The following is a 6,183-nucleotide window of genomic DNA, read 5'->3' on the forward strand; positions in this document are numbered from 1 at the left end:
CCTGCGTGGGCCCCGCTTGTCTAGAAAGGGCCAGGCGGCAGAAGCGAAGAAAAAGCAGGGGCGGGGCGAGGCAAAAACGTTACATTTAGTTCCTACAAACTCCACGGTGGAGTTGCCCCCTGGAGAAGTCTGCCCCCACCACACTGTGTGCAGTTCAGTGAGCAGACGGTGCGGGGGGGGGGGGGGAAGGGGACACAGTGACCTCAGCTGGGGACACTCCAGGGAGTGGACACTCGGGGCCCAGCAGCCGAGGGAATGCCCACCGACCCCAGGCTGCTGGAGAGAATCCTGAGGCGGACCCAGGGCCCCTGGGCCTCCCCTCCCCTCCCTGCTTTCCTCCCCCCCCCCCAACCCCGGCCAACCTCAGGCCCCTCCATCCACCTGCCAGCCTTCCCGTGATTGCAGGCCCCGGGGACTGAGTGTGTGTGATACCAAGTCCCTAATCCTGTCATTAGCACTAATTACTCTAGTCAGCACGGGGGGGGGGGGGGGGGCGGAGGGGCCAGCTCTGGCACCCACCCCTGCCATCTATCCACGTGTCAGAATGCCAATTATCCCTCCCGGGCAGGAGGCCTGTGGGAGGCGGGAGGCGGGAGGCAGGCAGCCGGTGCCCAAGTACTTCCCGGGGACCCTGGGGCGGAGGCCAGGGCCACCCCCGAGTCTCCCTTTCACCCCTTCCAATGGCCCCGAAAGCCCCTCCCTCTCCTCCCAGGACTCCCCCCGCCATCCCCCTGCCTGAAGAAACCTGCCTCTGCCTCCTGTTGGCTGTGTGACCCCAGGTAAGCTGCTTCCTCTCTCTGGGTCTCTCTTCCCCCCCTTAAACCAGGGGGTGGCATTGACTGCCTTCCAGCTGCACCGGCCTGCAAACCCTCTTCCCACAGGGTCTGCGTCCACCCGCGGCCCCACGGGTCCCATTGTCCCACGGCTTCCTCCCCTCCTCCCCTTCCCTCCTCCCCTCTCTCCTCTACTAGCCCACCCTGCCTCCCACCCCCTTTCCTTTCCCACCCCTGCAGCCTCCCGTCTCCCTGTCAATTAGACCGGCTCTGGCACGATGCTCAGAGAACAGGCTAGGGCACCCAGCTGGAAAATTGGGTGGCGGCAGCTGCCTGGAATCCTAATGCCCCCGGCCCTGCCCTCCTCCTCCTCCTCCTCCTCCTCCTCCTCCTCCTCCTCCCTCACCTCTCAGGGCTGGTTGCTGGGGATGATCCCACTCCCTGGCTGCTCCCCCCATCCCTGCCACTTCTGAGGCCCGCAGGTACCTTTCACTTCCCTACAAGGGACCCCCACCCCACCCCCAACTTCCCACCATGCTCTGTCACACGCCCCCCCCACCCCCGGTCCCCCCGTCCGCTATAGTTCTGGCTATCAGCAGAATTCAGAGCTTGGAGGAAAGAGCACTGGGCTGGCAGTCCAGAGAGTGGCCTTCCTGCCTGTCCCCCTCTGGGCCTCGGTTTGCCCATCTGTAAAATGAGATTCCCCCGTGGAGCCCGGCTGGGTAGTTTTCAGTTTTTCATCCGAAGCCACAGGCTGCCATCGGTTCGCTCCATGCCTGGTGGCTGGCCTCCTTTTTTATTTTTTTGTTTTGTTTTGTTTTTGTTTCTACTACGAATGGTTTGGGGCCAGGCACAGGGTTTGGGCTCCTCACGGACCGCCCCTCCGCCCCTCCATCCACGGGACCCCATCGTTCATCTTTGGTCCTGCCTGGCCCCTGAGCAGACAGTGTTTCTGGCCCTCCTGGGGCCCCTGGGTTCCCTGACCGTGAGCTGGCAGTCATCCAGGGCAGGGGGGGGGGGCACTCAGGTAACCCCAGCCCCACCCCCAGCCTCCTCCTCAGGCAGACCAGAAGGGTTCCTCTGACGGGCACTGAAAGAGACTTTCTTCCATCCACCTGCTCCCACTAAAGCCAACCCCCGTGTCACGGGCCCAGCCCCATGTGTGTTCCTCAGACCTCAGGCATGTCGGACTTTGGCAAGAGCGCAGGACATTGATGGTTCACACAGCTCAGGGGTTTTCTTTAGGAATTAATATTACTTTTCATAAGGACTGTTGAATTACCCAGGTAATAAGTAACCCCAACCAAGTAGCCTCTTAGCATCCTCCCCAGAATGCACAAGCCTTCGGCCTGTAGGGCCTACACGGGATCCCAGAGGACCTCCGTGGATCAATCCAGACTCCAGCAGCCTTCGGGGAAGACTCTAGTGCCCACTGTATGCGGGGCACCTGGTCTCCTGAACTTGTCCCATCCACGAGGGCGCGGCAAGCACTTTCCCAGGACCCTCTGCCCCGTTCACACTTCCTCTGCCCCCACTCCTTCTTCCCACCAAAGGCCTGCCTCTTATAGCCAGCCTTCAGCCTTAGCTTCGCCCAGTTCTGCAACTGCCCTGATGGGGAATCGGGGGGAGGCAGGGGGGAACGCAGGAGCCGGGGGGAGGAGGAGCAGAGCCCCAAGCCTTCCCCCCCTCGCCCCCCAACCAGGCATCTAGTCCAATAGCCGCACACCTACAAGACAACCAGAACTTTCACGCTGGAAGGTTAACCTCCCCTCCGGCTGTTCCTTCTCTGGTACCTTCTTATGCAGAGAGCGTCTGTCACCTCCCCTGCTTTCAGTCACTTCACAGGAGCTTCCTTCTACTACCTGAGCCCCCTGGAGTGATGTCAGGGTCCAGAAAAGGCTGGAAGCAAGGAAAAAGGCAAGCCACACAATGGGAAGAGATGTTTGCAGATGGGACCCAGTTACAAATCGGTGAGAGAAAAGGAGATGACCTAATAGAAAACCGGACAAGCCACTTGAACAAGCGGCTTGAACAAGCATTTCGGGAGAGAGAAGAGCCACGGGGTCAACAGATAAGAGCAGGTGCTTAACTTCACTGTCAGGGAAACGCAAATTAAAATCATAATGGTTGGTGATTTACACACCCACCGCAGGGACTAAAATGAAATAGCAGGACGTATCATGGGTCGGCAAGGAGGCGGCACAACCAGAACTTTCATACAAAGTCGGGGGACGCGTATGGGGCGTCGGCTGAGCGTCTTGATCGGCTCAGGTCATGATCTCGCAGTGCGTGGGTTCGAGCCCCGCGTCGGGCTCTGCGCTGACAGCTCGGAGCCTGGAGCCTGCTTCCGATTCTGTGTCTCCCTCTCTCTGCCCCTCCCCTGCCCACGCTCTGTCTCTCTCTCTTTCTCAAAAATAAATAACATTTTAAAAAACAGAAATGAGGGGCACCTGGGTGGCTCAGTTGGTTAAGCGTCCGACTTCAGCTCAGGTCATGATCTCACACCTCCGTGAGTTCGAGCCCCGCGTCCGGCTCTATGCTGACAGCTCGGAGCCTGGAGCCGGCTTCCGATTCTGTGTCTCCCTCTCTTTCTGCCCCTCCTCCACTCACACTCGGGGCTCTCTGTCAAAAATAAACTTCAAAAAAAAAAAGGAATGAAAAATCTCACATTTTGTTCTGTGTACTTTCTGCAAGTGTGTGTATACACATATATTAACTTCAGAAATGTTAACTTAAAAGATGATAAAACACTGCAGAAGTATTTAGAGGGAGAAGTAGTATCCACTCCCTACCCCACATGACTGGTTGTGTGACCTTCCATATCTTTTCCTATGCAATTATAGAGCTTAGTTGGATTTACACACACACACACATGCATGCACACACACACACACACACACACACACACAAATGGAATTCTACCATATCCTGTCGGGTGGTTGTTTCTCATAGAACACGGAGGTTCTCAACCTTGGCACCACTGCCATTTTGGGCAGGAGAATTCTTTGTTGTGGGGCTGTCTTCTGCACTGCAGGATGTTGGGTAGTGCCCCTGGCCTCTATCTGCTGGTGGCGTTCCTCCAGAAGTGTCTCCAGGCATTGCTAAGAGTCCCCGGGGAGGGGGACAGCTGCCAGATAAAATACAAGGCATCCAGTTAATATGCATCGGCTGAGACTTTAAAAAAAAATGGTTTCAATGTTTATTTATTTTTGAGAGACAGAGCACGAGGGGGGAGAGGCAGAGAGAGAGGGAGACACGGAATCCGAAGCAGGCTCCAGGCTCCGAGCTGTCGGCGCGGGGCTCGAACCCACGGACCGCGAGACCATGACCTGGGCCAAAGTCAGACGAAGTCAGAAGCTTAACCGACTGAGCCACCCAGGCGCCCCAAGAGACTTTTTTACTTAAAAAAAAAAAAAAAAAAAAGGATTCACTGTTTACCTGAAATTCAAAGTTAAGTGGGCGCCCTGCATTTTTCTTTGCTTAACCTGGCAACTTACCTCGGGGGCAGAATCATTGAGAACCGACAGCATCTCCCGTGGCTGGGTGTCTCTCAGGACACGAGGTCACCCCTCATTCTTTACCATGGCTCTGCTGTATCCTGCCGCACACACGTGTCGCGCAGCACTCCCCGCCGACGGACACACGTTGCTTGCTGTCCATCTGGGGGTTTCTGCCGCTGAAACCTGTTCGGTCCCTCGCGGGCCACCAACACACCCCCAGTTCTGCGTGGCAAAGAGCAGGGAGCGACTGGGGTTCCCGGGTGCAGGAGCAGCTTCCTCTCTCGGTCCGCCACCTCCCCATCTCCCTGCGCGCGACACCCCCAGGCCAGTCGTGTCCGAGGCCTCCCCAGAACCTCCGCTGATCTTTCCTGACGATTCATTGGGGGGACTGGTCACGTGCTGACCCCTGACCTATCACTGGCAGGGGCTGTGGTTCCCCCCCCCCCCAGACCAATCAGGAAGACCCATGGTGGTGGCGGGCGTGGAGGAGTCGTGGCTACGGTTGGAAAAGGACCGGGTGGACGACGAACACCACCGGGCTTATTCCGAATTCGCCCTGTTGCAGCTCACGCTCCCATCCGCTCCTCGAGCATCAAGCAGACGGCTCTTCCAAGTCAGATCGTGGGGTCCCCCTCCCCCTAAATCCTTCAGCACACCCCGCGGCCCTTAGAAACTAGAGACGCTTTAACCTGGGGCTGCTCCCCTATACCTACCAGCTCTCCTGCCTCTGTGGCTTCCTTGCCCCCCAACAGAAGTCAGACCCGTACTCTGCCTCAGGGCCTTTGCACCTGCCGTTCCCTGTCCCTGGATCAGTGTCCTGGGCTCCCTCTCCCGAGTCAGGTCTCTGCTCGGACATCACCCTGGTGACAGGCCTCCCCTGAACACCCCATCTCCCCACCCTGGGATCTCCTTCCCCAGTGTAGCCAGAGGCCAAGCAAATAACTTCTGTACCTAAGTTTATCCACTGTCTCTTTCTGCTTGGATGTCAGCTCCTTGAGGGCAGGAGCCTCAAGGTCTTGGTAACTGTTGTGTCCTTGGGGCCTTCTGGGAGCAGTCCGTGGCAACAGGGAGTTCTCCACTCACCTGACTGAAGCAGGAGGGGACGCACCTCTGTGTCCCAGGTGAGGACAGGCTAGTCCCTTACCCGCAGCTATGAAATGCAAACACTCAGAAAACCAAGCCCCTTTTCTTTACCTGTTTGGCTGCAAACGTGACCCGAATGGATAGGAGATTATTTCAAGTCTTGGGTTTATCTTACTGTGAATATGAATGCAGCTCGCTGATGAAATGCTGTGTTTCTGGGGGGCTGTCTTGGGCCTTCCCCAAAAGCAGAGATAGGACCTGGGCGCAGGTGGTTTACTTGGAAGGCGAGGCCAGGAAGCAAGAGGCCGGGAGTGGGGAGAGTGAGGGGGATGGGGAAAAGCCAAACGAAGGGTCATTGTTGGGGTGACTGCAGCGGGCAATGGGGCGATGAGGGGGGAGATCGACCCCTCTGGGACCTCCTAAGAACTGAAGGCAGCTGAGCACTTACCTACCTGCTCCTGGGCCCTATCAGCCGCGGGTGCCCGAGGGGCATTCACTCCCCGGAACCTCCCGGCCGCACTGGAAGGGGACTGTTGTCTCCTCTGAAATCAGAGGAGGCCGAAGACCGCAAGGAGCCTTCAGCATGAAGCACCCCCAGACCCCGTGAGAGAATGACACCGAATGTGGCACAGGCACCAAATGACCTTCTAGAAATCCGCAAAACACCTGGCCCCAAAGGCTTCAGGTTGCTGGGTTCAAAAGGACACATGAAAAAGAGTCTCGTGTGTACTTCTGAAGTTTGTTTTTTTTTTATTTAAAAAATTTAATTTTAAAATAAATTTTAATTTATTTTTAGTTTATTTATTCTTAAGAGGGAGAGAGAGAGA

The sequence above is a fragment of the Acinonyx jubatus genome, chromosome B4, assembly GCF_027475565.1.
Source record: "Acinonyx jubatus isolate Ajub_Pintada_27869175 chromosome B4, VMU_Ajub_asm_v1.0, whole genome shotgun sequence".
NCBI lineage: Eukaryota > Metazoa > Chordata > Mammalia > Carnivora > Felidae > Acinonyx > Acinonyx jubatus.